General features: G+C 42.7%; 1 long non-coding RNA gene across 1 annotated transcript; it reads right to left on the bottom strand.

The window, feature by feature from the left end:
* Positions 1 to 1,334: 1,334 nt before the first annotated feature.
* On the bottom strand, positions 1,335 to 17,856 carry LOC119265192. Its single transcript, XR_005131474.1, has 2 exons — positions 17,730 to 17,856; positions 1,335 to 1,694 (listed from the first exon to the last, which is right to left on the bottom strand). It is a non-coding gene; the product is annotated as an uncharacterized LOC119265192 (long non-coding RNA).
* Positions 17,857 to 18,322: the final 466 nt, after the last annotated feature.

Genomic DNA, 18,322 nt, shown 5'->3' with positions numbered 1-18,322 from the left:
ACCTTGTTAATTCTCTCTTGTTGCTCGTCTTTGAGGGCTTTGCTGAGCCTTTGCTGCTGTAGCTCTGTAAACGTCCCTACAGTGGGACCAGTGAAGGATTCTAATCTGATCTTAGTCTTACTTCTCTGCTCTTTTTACTCAGACCCTCACTTTCCTCCAGTGTGTTGATTTAATGCCATTGTTTCTGTGTCATTATTAAGTGTGTGTAGACTTTATAAGAGAAACACTTGGTTTTGCTTTCGTTTTACAGCAGATTCCAGTTTATTTTTCTGAGTCTCACTGCTGCAGACACTGTTATGGTAATTCTGTGTCAGGATCCATGGTTTCTGTGGAGTTTCAGTCAAATCTCTACAGTAAAAGTGTCGTGTTTATATTTTTGATCAGTTTATTTAAAGCACTGCTTTCTTAGTTGACCCTGTTTTCGACCTTGTAGCCTGTAAATCGATGTTAGACTGACATCTTCTGGCCAAATGAGTGAACAGTAACCAGCAGCCCGTCTCTGCAGAAAAGGGTGTGAATAGTTTTGAAAAAGTTAACGTTACTCTGAAAGGCTGATGCTTCTGTTGTGGCCTGTGAAAAGTGTGATGGTTCCTGTACATCAGCCTCATGTACTGTGTGTTTGATTCAGACAGAGTTATTATTTCCTCATTTCTGGGTAAAATGTTGGGTCTGTGTGTGTTTGTGTCTCATGAGATGAATTTAAAGGTCTGACAGAAAACTGGATGGACTGAAAGACTCACTGAGGCTCGTATGTTTTACTCTAGAACGTCTTTATACTCGTCCACAAGGCTGATATAACAAGCCACACAGAATATTGTGGAATTGTTTTGGACCATGACGTGTCTAAGTGGTCTTGGGTGAGCTGCTTGGAACCAGAGTGCAGTCGTCTTCCTTCTTATCCATTATGCTCAGTGTTGTCCTTTACATTGTCTGTACATTTAATAAAGAACAGACCAAAAGAAATGGCCCAATATGACTCAAAGACGTCTGGTTCCATTGACTTACATTCAAAGTAAAGGTTTTTTTCTTTTCCTGTAAAGTTACTGTCTTTAAGGTAAGATGTTTTCATTCCTTCATTATATACTATTTTTCTTTATATATGTGTGTGTATATGTACAATAACATAATATAAATAGATAACATAAGATATTGGAATAGTCCAGCATTTGTACAGTAAAGTCAAACATTCCTACTAAAAATGTAACAATCATTTCATCATGAACACAAAATTGATAAAGCAGGAATATTTTACCACTTATGTTATTATTAGACTGATATTTTAATACTTAATACATTAAACAATAAATTAAAGAATGGAGGAAGGTGTAAAACCATAATGAACAGGGTAAATATTTCCCATGTGTTTAATAACATTTACAGTAAACATTTCCACAGTTTTCTATATGAAAGTCTTTAAATACAGTAAGCAGTGCGAACTGTTTGAACTATACTGTATAATCAGGGATCAGTCATGGTCTTCATGGGACCCTGGGCACAAGTTAAACTCAGCAAGCACATGAAAATCATCTAAAAACCATCTTCAACTGTGATTTCTGCTCTTCATCTTTTCAGCCCAATCATCAATGCAGAACCTAAAGCCGTCTTACATGCATCAAAATGCTGAGACTGTCATGCACCGTCTAAAACATCCCATCTGAATGGTAACAAGATCCCACAGGTCAATAACATCAAACCTGAGGGGCTGTAAAGAGTACAGAGTCCAGAGTCCAGTAAACATGCTTCACTTTACAGTCTTAGTGACTCTGACTGAGTGACGGAGCTGAATCTGTGACTGACCTCCACAGCAGATCATCTGCAGTAAAGACTGAAACACAAGCAGCGTCCAGTGAGAGAAACATCGAGGCAGTTTGACCAGAAAACTACAGACATTCACAAACACATTTTACTGACCTGTCAGTCATTCAGCGTCCTTCATCTGAGCTGCTTATAAAGGAGAAGACCTGCAGAAATGCAGGAATATGGACATCGTGGACGTCATAACATGTTTACATTCATGAAGAAGTCGTTTAAACTCAGGAAGACTTAAAATCTCAGGTTTAAAATAAAATAATGTAATGAAAAGAAAAGGGAAACTGCAGAGACGTGTGAACGTGTGGATGAACTGAACGTGAACGTGCACTAATTCAGGTTCATGTTCTCTCTGCCCAACACATCCATGATCAGGTCATTCAGGAGTTCAGTCGGAGACTCGGAGCGGAGAGGAGACTGAACCGCGTAGGACAGAGACCTCCAGGACTGGACATCATTCCTGACGGACACTAATGACCCATATAAGAACTCAGAGCAGGAATAAAGAAGTTCACTCAGACGGCAGCTTGTCTTCATTTCTCTGCTCTGTCCTTCTTTTTCTGTCCTCACCTCACAGTAAATAACCTGATAGGAAAACAAAGAAAATTCAGTGATTTTTAAATGACCGCAGGGACGAACGGATGTCTGGACCAGCCAGCAGATCTGGTCATGTATAAGCTCCCTGTGGATGTGAGCTGTGAAGCCTCAAACACAGACCTACTGCTTCTCCAGAGCAGGTCTACTTTAGACCACTTAACACACTTTAATGAAACTGCATTGATCACATTCAGTCCTACATCAGTCAGAAACAGAGAGCTTAGCAGAGTCGCTGTTGAGCTTTTAGTCTCCATCCAGCAAACGTCACATCCAAGGATTGCACTGAGCTGCGTTCACTCAGATGAACATCATTTAGGTTATTTTACAGGTTTTCTAAGCTCAGCCTGATAATCCAATTAATGATTTCCATCATTTTAATGACCTACATTACAGTAAAGTATGAACCAGTGCAGTCGTAGCAGTGGAGTAAACTGCCACCTGAACCAGCTTACGAAGCTCTTAATGACCAACCGATGAGCTGAATCAGGTGGGCTGAGGCTGAGAGCAGTGAATGTGTCCTGGGGGTCTTCAAGACCAGGACTGGAGCAGAGAACCACTGTTCTAACCTGTTTACTCTGACCTGCTCAGGTACCGGACTCTAGAACCAGAGAGAACAGCTGGATAAGATAAACCTTCATTAATAAAATCTCTGATTATCAGACAATAATAACATTCAGATTACAGTCTCTCTCTTTCTACTGAGCAGAACTTCAGAGGCAAATGGGTCTCCTGTCCTCTCTGACCTGTTACACCCACCTGTACAGTTCTCTGAGGGGCAGCTCACATGTTCACCTGACGTCTGCAGATGGTTCTTATTCTTTCTGTCCTCTCTCATCCTTTCTTCTGTTCATCTAAACCCTTTCATTGCTCTTCTCATTCAGATTTCCCTGCAGTGTCTTTCAGAGCTCATTACTGACTATTCTCCGTCTCTTCACTGCTGTTCAGCCTTATTAGTGGTGGAAATGAGATGCTGAGCTGGTCAGACTGATGGGAGGACCCACTGTCAGTCAAAGGCTGAATCAGCCAATCACATCCAAAGCATTATTTGCCAACCTGCCTTTCATTGGCTAATCACGGTGATATTGATATGCTTTCTCATAAAAGGAGAACAGGTCCAGGATCAGATTTGATAAACACCCTACAGTCACTGTGTAACTAATGAAAAGCTCTGCTGAGTGGAGCTTCTGAGTAACTCTGAGATGTTTGTAGGAGGTGATGGAGTTTGAGGGACTCTGACTGATCTTAGAAGAAGATCTACAACAGGACTGCACTGATGAGATTCACTAACCGTCTAATAAAGTTCTCCGATGTCACGATGAGAAAACGCTTTTCATAATAAACACAGTTACACATTCTGAGAATTTACTGACCACTTTTATTCATGAGTTCATCGCGTGAAATCTGAAACAGCAACGACTTATAAAATCATCACTTCCTCCAAACCAGCAAACCAGGTTCCACATCATTTCCTCCTCTGATAAACTCCAACACCATCAAATCTTGGATCACATCTTTGACTATTTGGAGAAAATCCTTTTCAAAACAATTTGCTTGGACCTTCAGCTCTGCAGGCGAGCTCTGAAAGAGAACAGCAGAAACTGGTTCCCTCTGTTGAGCAGCAGAGGTCAGTATGACACCCGTTTTACATCAGCTTTGACAGAATTAAAGCAGTGTTGGTTTTACTACAGTGCAGGACAAACAGAGAAACTTCACTCAGAGTCAGTTTTTTTAATTGTAGTGAATTTCATTATTCATCACTCAGACAACTATAAAGAAACTCATGGAATTAAAAACAGTATAAAGAAATACAGAGAAAGAAATCTGAGTGTAAACAGTGAATATTTACAGGCTCAGATTTAAGCTGAAAGTAATAAACTGGATAAACAGAATAACGTCGCTGTCCAAAGAACAGGTTTCTCCACAATGGTAACTTGTGTGAGAGTGAGTGAGTGTGTGAGTGTGTGTGTGTGTGTGTGTGAGTGAGAGTGTGTGTGTGTGTGTGTCAGCACAGCTACTGCATGGCTTCTGGGAGAGTGGGAGATGGAAGAGTTGGAGAATAAAAAGGTCCACCTACAGAGTCGACCTTTGACTTTTTCATGGAGCCCTTCCCAGTTTTTTTGCTCCGTTTGCTGATCACCCAAAAACACCCCCAAGTACTTAAAACCTTTGCTGGCCCACTTCAAACCTTGTGGTAGTCTGGGTGCACCACTTAACCAGTTTCCCACCAACAGAGCCTCACTTTTGCTCCAATTAACCTTGGCAGAAGAAATTCTACCAAACCTGTGTACAGTGCTGATTAAGTTGTCAACGTCAGACTGAGTCTTAGCAATCACAACTACATCGTCAGCATAGGCAGATAGTTAAATCTTTGGGTTACAGGTTGGTACACTAAAACCAGAGAGAACGTGCCTTAATCTGTGTAAGAGAGGTTCTATTGCCAATGCATACAACATGCCAGACAGACGACATCCCTGCCTTATCCCCCTCTGAACTTTAAAAGGAGCCTTTAACCACCGTTAACTTTCAGAATACTTTCAGCGTCACAATACAAAGCCCTGATCTTGGCTATAAGACCTGGGCTGAACCCAAAAGCTGAGAGAGCTTTCCACAAATACTCATGCTTGACCCGGTGAAAAGCCTTTTCCTGATCCAAAGAAATAAGACCAGTATCTAAGCCCAGTAGTCTTGAGACGTCCAAAATATCTCGAATTAAAAAATCTTGTCGAAAACTGACCTGCTTGGAACGCAGTAGGTCTGGTCATGATGGATGACCTGTCCCATGACCTCCGTCAGTCTGACTGCCAGTACTTTTGAGAGCAACTTGTGATCACAGCAGAGCAATGAGACAGGTCTCCAGTTCTTGAGCTCATGAAGGTCACCCTTTTAAGGCAACAGGGTCAGCACAGCCCTTCTGCAACTTGACGGCAGTCTCCCCTTAGCGAGGCTGTCATTGAGAACTTCCAGCAAGTCCTCGCCAATCACCGGCCAAAAGGACTTATAAAATTCTACTGGGAGTCCATCAATACCCGGTGCTTTCCCGCACTCCATACCCTGCAGAGCATCACTCAGCTCCACCAGGGAGAGCTGCCTCTCAAGGCCCAAAGCAGAGTCTTCCACAAGCTTCGGAAGACCGTCAAAGAAACTTTTTTCCAGCTCTGGTTGCTCACTGTATTCAGAGGTGTAGAGCTCTCCATAAAACTTAGCTGCATGACTACGAATCCCTGCAGGGTCTGAAAGTAGAGCTCCAGATTCAGACCGCAGGGCATGTATACACCTCCTTTGGCCATTCTTGCGCTCCAGACTAAAGAAGAATTTGGACGGAGCATCCATCTGTGCCACTTTCTGAAAGCGTGACCAGACCAGAGCCCCCTGCGCTTTTACCCCAAGCAGATCAGCAAGTGCCACTTTTTTAGTTTTGAGTGCCTCAATAACGCCTCGATTTCCTGTGGACTCTGTCAAGTTTTGGAGTTCCACTATTTCTATCTCAAGACTCTTCATTGACCGGGCTATGTCTTTCGTGACGCTGTAAGTATACTGCTGACAGAGCTGTTTTATCTGGACCATGCCAAAGTCCCACCATTGCTGTAAAGACTGAAAAGTAGTCTTAGTTGCTTGAAATCCACGCCAAAAGAAATTAAAGTGTCTCTAAAATGTGCATCATCCACCAAGGATGTGTTAAATAGCCATTACGAACTCCTTGGCTTTATATGCCTCACACCCATAGTACAGTGGACTAAACTGTGGTCAGACAAGGCAACCGGTGAGATTTGGAAATGTCTAAAAACACTAAGATGATGCTTAAAACAGTAAAATCTGTGGAGTCTTGCTAGAGAGATACGGTTCTCGCCTGTATGTGCCCAGGTACTGTTTTTGTTGGTCATTTAGAAACCTCCAAATATCACAGAGCTCATGTGTGTTGATTAGCTGGACCAGCCGTCTACGCGAAGCAGCGTGCGGTTCTGAGTGATTCCTATCTGCACTGGACTCTGTGCAGTTAAAATCACCAGCTAAAACTAAATAATCATCACTGCTGCAGCCACCCAGCGTTTTACACAGAACATCTAAAAACAGCATCCTGTCCACCCCACTGCAGGTGCACACACACACACAGAAAGACAAAGGCGCAATGTTCAAAAATGGCACGAACTTTTAAAATTTTACTCAAACCCATACTAACCTAACCACATTGCACAGCCACACACTAAAATGAAACCAGTGAGCAAAAGGCGATAGGAAAGTAAGAGAAAACAGTGGGGAAACCCCACAGTCTGTACGCGCTCTCACACTCAGAGGGAGAGAGAGAGAGAGAGAGATTGGAGCTGGAGGTGATGTCACTGTGGTTTCTGCTCTCCAGAGACACTAAACACAGCAGACACTTTTACAGCCTGTGATATTATGATCATGTAGAAGGTTCAGAAATTTCCTGTTTGAAGTTTAATGTAAAACAGGCGACGGCCTTTGCGACCAACTGACCTCTGACATGTTCTGACAGGACACATCGTTCTCAGTGTTTCCCTGGCATGAAACTGTCACCCAACACACCACATCCCTCTGTTCACGTCTCAATAAAAGCCTTTACAAAATAAAAGGCTCACAAAATGTGTTAAAAGCAAATTTTGTCAGCTTTTATATGAAACAGTGGAAGTAATGAACTGGACCTGTTGAATGTGGATCATTAATAATGAAATATATGATTAAAGGTTTCACTGTTTCCTCCTCAGTCAGTGGGAAAGAGAGTGAGGAGTGTGATGTGAGGAAAGAGGAAGAGAGCAGTGAAATAAAGAGGAGCCGCAGTCTCGATATATTCATTCATTTCTGTGGTGAGTTACATGAATTATTTCTTTCACTGGTTTGATAATTAGCTGATGTAAGCTGTGAAGTATTGAACTGCATTTGTGCAGCATTACATTCATTTAATCAGCGTCATCTAAAGAAGTTCTCATTACAGACGAGGACGACAGAGAACTGAGAACTGACCCAGGACTGTGTGGAGGACAGAGAGCACAGAGAACTGACCCAGGACTGTGTGGAGGACAGAGAGCACAGAGAACTGACCCAGGACTGTGTGGACAACAGAGAGTACAGAGAACTGACCCAGGGCTGTGTGGAGGACAGAGAGCACAGAGAACTGACCCAGGACCGTGTGGAGGACAGAGAGCACAGAGAACTGACCCAGGGCTGTGTGGAGGACAGAGAGCACAGAGAACTGACCCAGGACCGTGTGGAGGACAGAGAGCACAGAGAACTGACCCAGGACTGTGTGGAGGACAGAGAGCACAGAGAACTGACCCAGGGCTGTGTGGAGGACAGAGAGCACAGAGAACTGACCCAGGACTGTGTGAGGAACCAGCTCCTAATCAATGCAGAGAAGACCAAAGAGTAGTGATGACCTTTCTCCAGGCACAGTCCATTAAAGACTCTTTAGCTTATTATTTGTAATATTTTTATTGTTCCATTTTGTGAACAGTAGAGTTTATAGTGTTTTATCTTATAGTTTATTGATTTCTTTGTAAGTATTGTTTAAACATGGTAATAAGCAGCAAACATCTTTGCTCATCTTTGAAGAGGTTTTCTTACTTTCATCTTGTAGTATTTTTATGATTACACACACTTTTTAGCCTTTTATGAACCTGCAGTCACAGAAAATTATATTCTGTTAATGGGTGCTGTGATAAAGCAGATGCGTTGCCCAGCACCAGAGATTTTGTGTGTGTGTGTGTGTGTGTGTGTGTGTGTGTGTGTGTGTGTGAGTGTATGTGTGTGTGTGAGTGTATGTGTGTGTGTGAGTGTGCATGTGTGTGTGAGAGTGTGTGTGTGTGTGAGTGTGCATGTGTGTGTGAGAGTGTGTGTGTGTGAGTGTGTGTGTGTGTGTGTGAGAGTGTGTGTGTGTGTGTGTGAGTGTATGTGTGTGAGATTGTGTGAGAGTGTGTGTGTGTGTGAGTGTATGTGTGTGTGTGTGTGTGTGTGTGTGTGTGTGTGTGTGTGTGTGAGAGTGTGTGTGTGTGTGTGTGTCAGCACAGCTACTGCATGGCTTCTTTTAGAGCGGGAGATGGAAGAGTTGGGGAGAGACACAACTATGAGTGAGAGGGTGTGGTTGACTACAGCCCAGACCAAGAGATCTGCTGGAGGAATGGGCCAAAATACCAGCTACAGTGCAAACCTGGTGAAGACTCACAGAAAACGTTTGACCTCTGTCACTGCCAACAAAGGTTATGTTACAAAGTATTGAGTTGAACATTTGTTATTGACCAAATACTTATTTTCCACCATAATTTACAAATAAATTCTTTAAAAATCCCACAATGTGATTTCCTGGATTTATTTTCTCATTTTGTCTCTCATAGTTGAAGTGTAGCTATGATGAAAACTACAGATCTCTCTCATCTTTCTAATTAGGAGAACTTGCACAATCAGTGGCTGACTAATACCTTTTTGCCCCACTGTATGTGTGAGAGGGTGTGGTTGACCATAGCCAAGACCTTTCACTGGCACTCACAGCTCAACTCAACAAAAGGCTGCTCACTCATTAAATGAGCTCACAGTAAAAAAGCCACATGCCCAGTCACAGATGAGGGAAAAATTCAAACATCAGTTCTGAAGACCATTTTAAGATGTTTGCTGGAGTGCTGCTCTAATGTCTGAGATGACAGCTTCAGTAGTTTTTATTCAACGTGATTTTGAAGGAATATTATTGCTGACTTTAGTGTTTTTCTTCACTCTACGTGCAAATATTCCAATATAAAACCTAGTCTACTAGATCTCTGCAACACAACAAGCATCAAGTACATTATCTGATGGAAAATGTTCCAGTTAGTGCAGAATGTAGGTTTGCACTGTTTATGTAGCCGGTCCTCTCCTCTTTGCTTGTGTGAGAAGGACACAGCGTGTGTGAGTGAGTGTATGTGTGTGTGTGTGTGTGTGTGTGTGTGTGTGTGTGTGTGTGTGTGTGTGTGAAGCAGGTCTGCCTGAACTCGTGTTGAGGTCCTGCTGCATCTGGTTTTCAGTTAAATCGCCTCGTTTGTTTTCCTCTGTTCTTTTGTTTGTTCGTATCTGTGAATATTCTCGGTGGATCTTCCCGTTTTGGTGTCCTGGCTGCCCTTTTCTCCCCCCTCGTCCACTACGACCACCCCTGCAGTCGCTCCGCTGCGTCCAGTGCTGGAGACCCACAGGTACGTCTGGTCCTCTCAGTGTAACAGCGCTGTAGTGCGGATGATGATGAATGTCTTTAATCTGTAGGCCGTATATTCTGTATAAAAATCAGACACTGTAGACGATCACTCATCATTTCTTTACTGTATTTCTGTCTATTTATCGCTCCTCCTGTTTCTAAAATGGAAACTTTACAGTAGAAGGGAAAAACCTGCATTACTTTCAATGCAAGTCAATGGAACCGGAATGTTTTCCAAGTCAATTTTGGCCGTTTATTTTGCTCCATCCTTCATGAACTTCACAGACAATATAAAGGCCAACATGCCTGTTCAAATTATTTCATAAACCGAGAAGTGACAAAAGTGGAGATACGAGGTTTTGTTCCGACAGCAGTGATATGCTCGGAGTTACAAGGCTGTAGTTCTAATGGTGCCCACCAAATGGTGTTTCTCTGATTTCTGTGTGTTCACTCTGTTATATTTGAGGTGAAACTCAGGTAATATTTCATATTCACACTGTAAATGTGAGACAGACTGCAGTGAGTTTGACTGTAATTAATAAGGAGCATGAAGTGACACTGTTAACAGTGAGTCCAGCTGGGATCAGATACACTGACCACAGTATGAATGAAGCCTGTTGTTGTTCTTGTAGTAGTAGTTGTTGTAGTTGTTGTAGTTGTTGTTGTTGTGCAGCACCTGAAACTACGGATACTGGAACCCTGTGCTAGCATTTCTTCTGTGGTGTTGCTATCAGTGTGTGAAGAGCGGGAGAAGAGGCTGCACTGACAATCCAACACAACGGGCAGCACTTTGAACACATTTTATAAGTGGTCAGATACTTGGAAATAACTCATGAAAGAATAAAGTTACGTTAAAACTGAACACACCGTTGTTTTTCTTGTGAAATTCTCAGTAAGTCTGATGTGTCACACGACCCTCTTCCCACTGAAAAAACTAAAGTTGGATCCAAAACAGCCGCCATGGTCACCACTCATCTTGAGAAGTTTTCCCCCTCCCGTAAACTAATGTGCCACAAACAGGAAGTTAATATTACCAACCATTCCCATTTTATTTGGGTGTATCCATATAAATGGCCCACGCTGTACAACAACTACAACAACTACTACAACAACTACTACAACAACAGCAACTTCTACAACAACAACTACAACAACCACAACTACAACAACTACTACAACAACAGCAACTTCTACAACAACAACTACAACCACAACAACAACTACAACTACAACTACAACAACTACTACATTTTTGTCACTTCTCGGTTTATGAAATTTGAAAATTGACTTGGAACATTCTTGTTCCATTGACTTGCATTGAAAGTAATGTTTTGTTTGTTATTATTGGTCTAGAGATGTAGGACTCTCAGACTCAGGGGCGGGGCTTCAGGGGGGGTGGACTGGGAGGACGGCACAACAAACACACAAACACACAAACTTTACCAGACCGACTGACTTTAGTGACGCAGTAGGTATGAAATGTTGAATAAAGTGTTCTGCATGACTGGCGTCACTTTCACTCTCACATAGAGAGAGAGAGAGAGTTCCAAACCCTTTATTATCAGTCCACACAGTCAATTATGATGATAACAAAACAAAAAATGGGAAGGAAACAAAAAAAAAAACACACATAAAAGACCCACTGCTCTGCACAGTGAGGTCCAATAAAACATGGTTCCCCAAAAGGTGCATCACCTCAACAACGCCCCAAAGTGAAGCTCACCATCATTCACTGAGCACAGACTATTCATGCAGCCCCAGATCTCCTCAAAGCTGCCCAGGTCTCTTTTGGTTGAGTAGAAAGTAAAATCACTTCGGGTTTTCACCAGCCTTGTGAAAACAGACAGTTCAGCAACTGACATTGCGCTCTACGCTTTTGAGTGTACTTAAAACCCAGAATAAAAACTGATTTTGTAAAAGCTGAACTAAAACAACTGAAAACAGATCCTACAAGATGGAACAGGGGGGTTAGTCTGGGACACTCCATAAAACCATGAAAGACAGTTTCCCTCTCACCACAGTGGGGGCACTCCGGGTGTATAGCTGGATTTAAAACAGAAGTAAAAGCATTCACAGCCATGATGCCATGGAGAACCTTCCCCACTGCAGGTCACCATAGGTCTTTGTTAACGGTGGTTTATAAAAAAAAAGCTCTCCATGACGGTTTAACATCAACTCCTAAGGCAAGCTTGGCCCGCCAGGGTGTATCAACTCTTGCATTTAGCTTAGTTTTGTTAAGAACCATTACACAAGCTTTATAAAACTGTGTCCCAGTTGTTTGACCCACAACCATGCCACCAACATCAAGTGCCTGCAAAAGCTGGCCCTCAAAAGAGGCTCAGCTGTGGAAATAACCCCTCATCATCATTACAGTTTTGTCTACGATGTGGATGAAGCATGACGCACTCTTCTTCTGTCAGTGCTGCGTTCCATTTGCTCAGTAGCTGTGCCACAAACTGGGTGGATCTGATCTGTAGGCGAGCAGCTACTGAGTCCACATGCTTGAGATCAGGGCCTGCTAAGTCCAATAGATCTCCTAGAGTTGTGACCCTCTGCTGTTGTACTTTAAAGTAACTAAGTACCCTAAATAGTCCATGATAAAAAGGTGGCAGATTTTTCTGTGGTAGTTTCTTTGGATCCATTAAAAACAAGTTTAAGTCCATGTTTAGATCGCCCAGCCTCCGGAGTAAAACACGAGACGGAAAGCTGCAACTCTGCTTGCCAGATGTATGAGTCCTTGTCCCCCCTCCATTTTGGACAAGAACAGCACACTCTGTGGGATCCAATGCAGCTTGTCCCAGAAGAAGTCCACCAGTGCAACTTGAATACTGGACAGCAACCTTGGAGGGGGATCTAAACACACTAATCTGTGCCACAAAGATGACGCTGCCAAATTATTACAGATTAAGACACGTCCTCTGTAAGACAAGTAAGGCAATAAAAAGGTCCACCTACAGAGTCGACCTTTGACTTTTTCAAGGAGCCCTTCCCAGTTTCTTTGCTCCGTTTGCTGATCACCCAAAAACACCCCCAAGTACTTAAAACCTTTGCTGGCCCACTTCAACCCTTGTAGTAGTCTGGGTGCACCACTTAACCAGATTCCCACCAACAGAGCCTCACTTTTGCTCCAATTAACCTTGGCAGAAGAAATTCTACCAAACCTGTGTACAGTGCTGATTAAGTTGTCAACGTCAGACTGAGTCTTAGCAATCACAATTACATCGTCAGCATAGGCAGATAGTTAAATCTTTGGGTTACAGGTTGGTACACTAAAACCAGAGAGAACGTGTCTTAATCTGTGTGAGAGGTTCTATTGCCAATGCATACAACATGCCAGACAGACAACATCCCTGCCTTATCCCCCTCTGAACTTTAAAAGGAGCCTTTAACCACCGTTAACTTTCAGAATACTTTCAGCGTCACAATACAAAGCCCTGATCTTGGCTATAAGACCTGGGCTGAACCCAAAAGCTGAGAGAGCTTTCCACAAATACTCCTGATCCAAAGAAATAAGACCAGTATCTAAAGATGTGCATTAGATGTGCATTTCCTAAAGGAACTGTAAGGGTGCTTGAAAAGAGCTGCATGGGTGTTGTTTGTGGTGTGTCTGTGTGGTTTGTGTGTGTCTGTGTGGTTTGTGCTGTGTCTGTGTGAGACAGAAAGATGTGTGTGTTTGGAGGGGCCTTCAAATGAACTGTCATTCTGTTATTATGCAGCTCTTTGTCGAACTGTTCTTCCGCTTATCTCAGTGCTGGCTCACCTCTCTTCTGCCACGGAGAACAGCTAAAACACCCCCACAGCAGCACAGAGAGAACATCGTCACGTGGTAGACTCTGACCGCATTCAGTTGTTTCCTTATAGAGAGGTTTAAAATCGATGTAGAGAGAGGGAGAAAGAGAAAGCAAAGCAGCTGACTACAAACGCTCACTGGCGGAGAGAGACTGAATAGAAACCTCCACTGCCAGAGGCTGTCTATAAAGCCGGCGCTGGGGCAGCCGACTCGGACTGAGCTGAAGTGCAGGAAGCGCCGCTGAAGCAGGTCCGGCTGAACTCGTGTTGAGGTCCTGCTGCATCTGGTTTTTGGATTAAATCGCCTCGTTTGTTTTCCTCTGTTCTTTTGTTTGTTTGTCTGTTGTTCGTATCTGTAAATATATCTCTGGGCTACTTTTGGGGAGGGGTCTTCACATATTATTGAATGTGGCTGCGCTGGGCTCTAGTTCTTCTAGTTAGTATTCAGTGGGCTATTCAGTCTGGACACACTGAGGAAGTCAGTACTGACCATCAGCGCACTTAACACAGCATTTAGTCTAAATATTAGTGTAATATTTACTACTTTTACAAGGCTGTTCACTTTCTTTTATTTTATTTTATCATATAAATGAATCTCTTTAATCTGTAGGCCATATATTCTGTATAAAAATCAGACACTGTAGACGATCACTCATCATTTCTTTACTGTATTTCTGTCTATTTATCGCTCCTCCTGTTTCTAAAATGGAAACTTTACAGTAGAAGGGAAAAACCTGCATTACTTTCAATGCAAGTCAATTGAACCGGAATGTTTTCCAAGTCAATGTTGGCCGTTTATTTTGCTCCATCCTTCATGAACTTCACAGACAATATAAAGGCCAACATGCATGTTCAAATTATTTCATAAACCGAGAAGTGACAAAAGTGGAGATACGAGGTTTTGTTCCGACAGCAGTGATATGCTCGGAGTTACAAGGCTGTAGTTTTTAATGGTGACACTGTTAACAGTGAGTACAGCTGGGATCAGATACACTGCTGATCCAGGCTTTTATCTTGCAGATACAAGAACTGAGACTGAGAAACCCCCCAGAGAGCTGTACAGGTGGGTTTTACAGAGACACTAAACACAGCAGACACTTTTACAGCCTGTGATATTATGATCATGTAGAGGGTTCAGAGATTTCCTGTTTAAACGTCTCTATAAGGGAACATCTGAATGCGGTCAGAGTCTACCACGTGACGATGTTCTCTCTGTGCAGCTGTGGGCGTATTTTAGCTGTTCTCCGTGGCAGAAGAGAGGTGAGCCAGCACTGAGATGAGACGCGAGAGCCCATGTTAAGTGGAAGAACAGTTCGACAAAGAGCTGCATAATAACAGAATGACTGTTCATTTGAAGGCCCCTCCAAACACACACATCTTTCTGTCTCACACAGACACACAGACACACACACCACACACACACACACACACACACACACACACACACACCACACAGACACACACACACACACACACACACACCCTTGCAGTGTCTTCAGGAAATGCTAGTTCTCTCTTGTTGCTCGTCTTTGAGGGCTTTGCTGAGCCTTTGCTGCTGTAGCTCTGTAAACGTCCCTACAGTGGGACCAGTGAAGGACTCTAATCTGATCTTAGTCTTACTTCTCTGCTCTTTTTACTCAGACCCTCACTTTCTTCCTGTGTGTTGATTTAATGCCATTGTTTCTGTGTCATTATTAAGTGTGTGTAGACTTTATAAGAGAAACACTTGATTTTTCTTTGGTTTTACAGCAGAATCCAGTTTATTTTTCTGAGTCTCACTGCTGCAGACACTGTTATGGTAATTCTGTGTCGGGATCCATGGTTTCTGTGGAGTTTCAGTCAAATCTCTACAGTAAAAGTGTTGTGTTTATATTTTTGATCAGTTTATTTAAAGCACTGCTTTTTTATTTGACCCTGTTTTCAACCTTGTAGCCTGTAAATCGATGTTAGACTGACATCTTCTTGCCAAATGAGTGAACAGTATTTTCAGAGACGTCCCAGAGGAGTAACCTGCTGTCCTTCACCCTCAGTGAGAAGATGATCAGTGCTCCTCCGGATGGACCACAGATGGAAACCCTGACATTCTCAGTGACCCTGTAAGACCCCTGTAAGACCCCAGAACCATATATTTTAGAGTTCATCAATGCAGAGGTGACTGAGAAGAAGCAGAGGCAGTAACTGTTACCAGTGTAGCCTAATGTGCCAGTTATCCTGCTGAAGACTGCCTCAGTCAGACACCGCCTCAGTCAGAGACCGCCTCAGACAGAGACCACCTCTACCAGTGCAGTTTCTAAAGCTTTACCATCCAGTCTTCAAGCAGAGATCTTTTATTTATTAGCTTTTATTTGGTATTTAGCTTTTTAAACTGTAAACACTGTCTGACCAGAGGAGGACGGGTCTCTCCTTGTGAGTCTTGGTTCCTCCCAAGGTTTCTTCCTCCAGACTAAGGAAGTTTTTCCTAGCCTCCGTCGCCTCTGGCTCGCTCACTGGGGGATTATATGATGTAACTGGGTGTTTTCAAACTTCTGTAAAGCTGCTTTGTGACAACATCGTTGTAAACAGCGCTAAACAAATAAACTTGAATTGAATTGAAACTTTGAGCTTTTATGCTGTTTATTCTAGCATGAAAATGATGTAGGACTCTGGCTTTAGGCTATTAATCTATTATTATTTTTATTTTTATACCTGCTGATTATTTTCAGTGCAGAGTTGTCCTTAAGAAGCTCTTCACACTGTCAGTACAGCAGCGCTCTGTTTGGGCCAAATCAGCAACAGGTTTTCACTGCTTCTAATCCTGAATGCACTATTTAGAATTATTATTCTAAGACTATCCGAAGACTGCTGGGATAGGCTCCAGCATCCCCCCGCGACCCTGACGGAGAAGCGGCTTAGAAAATGGATGGATGGATTATATTATATATATAATTATATATTATTAGAACTTCCAAAATCCTTCCGTTTGCTAAATCACAAATACTCTATCAGACACCAATCACAGCCCAAATAATAACAATGATTATAGAGATGACCGGCTGATTAACTGCTGTCCAGCCCAGGTGTTGACCGTTTATACAAAGCGGCTCTACTTTGTTCCTACTGGGCAGTGCATTATGGGCCCAGAACTTAATCAGCAAGTGTTTGTATGAACACGAGAGAGAGGACATGTGGCTGAATAATGCAGAGCAGGTACAGTAAGTATTTACAGTGTCTGTGACTGTTTAATTTGCTGGATAAAACAAACAATCTGCATTTTTTTTACTTCTTATTATTAATTTGTTTCTATACAATAAAGCTATTTTTTCTGTTTTGTGATGTTTTGTGTCTGATGTAATGTTTTTTCATTCACTGTTAAAAAAGTGTCTGTCCCACCTAAAAAACCGTTAATCTTTACCTAATTCCAGGCCTTGAAGACACTAATAACCAGCTACTGTCCTGTTCCTCTTTGTCGGGGTTGTTTACATGATCAGCCAAAGAATAATAAACTAATTACAATACAAAACTGAGCTTCAGAGGACTTTCCCCTTCACCACACCATAGATGTGCATATCACAGTGGATCTACGTTAATGCCAACAGTCATTAGTGTGTCTGAGGGGACTGTGCTGTGGCTGACAGTATCCCTGCTGTAAGAGCTCTAGTGTTGATGTTCTGATGGAATGAGTTCATGTTCAGATGTGTTTTTATAGCTGTAGAGCTTCTTGGACATGAAATGACCTGCAGTGCTGAGCAGCCCGTCTCTGCAGAAAAGGGTGTGAATAGTTTTGAAAAAGTTCACTTTACCCTGAAAGGCTGATGCTTCTGTTGTGGCCTGTGAACAGTGTGATGGTTCCTGTACATCAGCCTCATGTACTGTGTGTTTGATTCAGACAGAGTGTTATTATTTCCTCATTTCTGGGTAAAATGTTGGGTCTGTGTGTGTTTGTGTCTCATCAGATGAATTTAAAGGTCTGACAGAAAACTGGATGGACTGAAAGACTCACTGAGGCTCGTACGTTTTACTCTAGAACGTCTTTATACTCGTCCACAAGGCTGATATAACAGAAGCCACACAGAATATTGTGGAATTGTTTTGGACTAAGACGTGTCCAAGTGGTCTTGGGTGAGCTGCTTGGAACCAGAGTACAGTCGTCTTCCTTCTTATCCAATATGCTCAGTGTTGTCCTTTACATTGTCTGTACATTTAATAAAGAACGGACCAAAAGAAAGACACATATGAACAAAACCCAGAGTTCGCTCTTGGACAAGAGTTGAAGGGCGGAAAACACCAAATGGGAGTAGCGTGGCTCAAAACAGGCGGAACTTATCAGAGGGGGGTGGCTCAAATGGGAGGGGCCTTGCTGGGCACTCTGTGCATCTTAACATCAAACCTGAGGGGCTGTACAGAGTCCAGAGTCCAGTAAACATGCTTCACTTTACAGTCTTAGTGACTCTGACTGAGTGACGGAGCTGAATCTGTGACTGACCTCCACAGCAGATCCTGATCATCTGCAGTAAAGACTGAAACACAAGCAGCGTCCAGTGAGAGAAACATCGAGGCAGTTTGACCAGAAAACTACAGACATTCACAAACACATTTTACTGGCCTGTCAGTCATCCAGCGTCCTTCATCTGAGCTGCTTATAAAGGAGAAGACCTGCAGAAATGTAGGAATATGGACATCGTGGACGTCATAACATGTTTACATTCATGAAGAAGTCGTTTAAACTCAGGAAGACTTAAAATCTCAGGTTTAAAATAAAGTAACATAATGAAAAGAAAAGGGAAACTGCAGAGACGTGTGAACGTGTGGATGAACTGAACGTGAACGTGCACTAATTCAGGTTCATGTTCTCTCTGCCCAACACATCCATGATCAGGTCATTCAGGAGTTCAGTCGGAGACTCGGAGCGGAGAGGAGACTGAACCGTGTAGGACAGAGACCTCCAGGACTGGACATCATTCCTGATGGACACTAATGACC

Source organism: Pygocentrus nattereri, chromosome 2 (assembly GCF_015220715.1).
Source record: "Pygocentrus nattereri isolate fPygNat1 chromosome 2, fPygNat1.pri, whole genome shotgun sequence".
Lineage (NCBI taxonomy): Eukaryota > Metazoa > Chordata > Actinopteri > Characiformes > Serrasalmidae > Pygocentrus > Pygocentrus nattereri.
This window is presented reverse-complemented; position numbering and strand designations above follow the sequence as displayed.